We start from the raw sequence: 1,026 nt of genomic DNA on the forward strand, positions 1-1,026 counted from the left end.
AATCAACGTTACCGCTTTTAGAAAACCATCCTGATTTCTGTTTATTTGGAGACAAATCCACCTAATCCCACTCATGCAAGCAAGCACAGCAACTTAAAGGGAGCTGCCAGTGGGAGAGGCCAGCAGCATAGAGTCTCTTTTTGTGACCAGTCCCAGGACTCTTCTGGAGTGCAACACCAGCTCCATTATTAATGATACACTAAAAGCTGAGCTAACGTGGCACCTGCTCTGCCCCGGCCGGCTCTGTCAAGCTTTTGCCCAAACTGTGAGCGCAAGGGAATGTCCACAGCTCCCTGCTGCCAGGCCCTGGCATTGAAAATCATGATCCGTGTCACTCTGACTCACAAAACCAGCCTAAGAAATCTGGGAAAAAGGCAGGGTCTTTCCTGTTCCAGGACTCTCTGCAACGGGCAAGGAACAGAGCCTTTTTGCTTCTTTTTATAGACAAATGCTTCTCATTTGTCCATGAGAGCTGAGGACTCAGCTCTTCCCTGGCTTCTGCCTCCAAGGTCTCGGGGCCAGCAGCAGCCAGTGAGGCAGAGGCAGTGCAGGGCCAGCAATGCCCACCAGCACAGCACTCCACGTTTGGGGAACACAGCCCTCCTGCCCCACCTCACTGTGCTGGTCTGAACTCCATCCTTTGCAAGCATTTCACACTCAAAGAGGTCCCCAGCCCTTTCTGCACCAATTCCAAACCCAAGCCTCAACCCCAAACCATACACACACACCCTACCTGCCCCTGTCCTCTCCATGTCCCATCTTGGGGAAGGGGGGGGGGGGTGCAGAGTGGCCAAGGAGGGCCCCTGACCTCAGTGAGCTGCATTACAAGTTCGCTCCTCCATTCCCCACACTGAGTATGAGCCCTAGCTGGATAAGGGGGCCCCAGAGTGGGGACCAGCCGGCTACCCCAGGGAAGCCAAATGATCCAGGCTTTAAATTCTAGTAATATAAAAATGGCTGAGGCAGAGCTGCCAGCCCACGAAAGTGACAGCAGAGGCAGGCCCCAGGGGCCCCGCGGCCAAATCG

The sequence above is a fragment of the Mesitornis unicolor genome, unplaced genomic scaffold, assembly GCF_000695765.1.
Source record: "Mesitornis unicolor isolate BGI_N332 unplaced genomic scaffold, ASM69576v1 scaffold39767, whole genome shotgun sequence".
In the NCBI taxonomy this organism is placed as follows: domain Eukaryota; kingdom Metazoa; phylum Chordata; class Aves; order Mesitornithiformes; family Mesitornithidae; genus Mesitornis; species Mesitornis unicolor.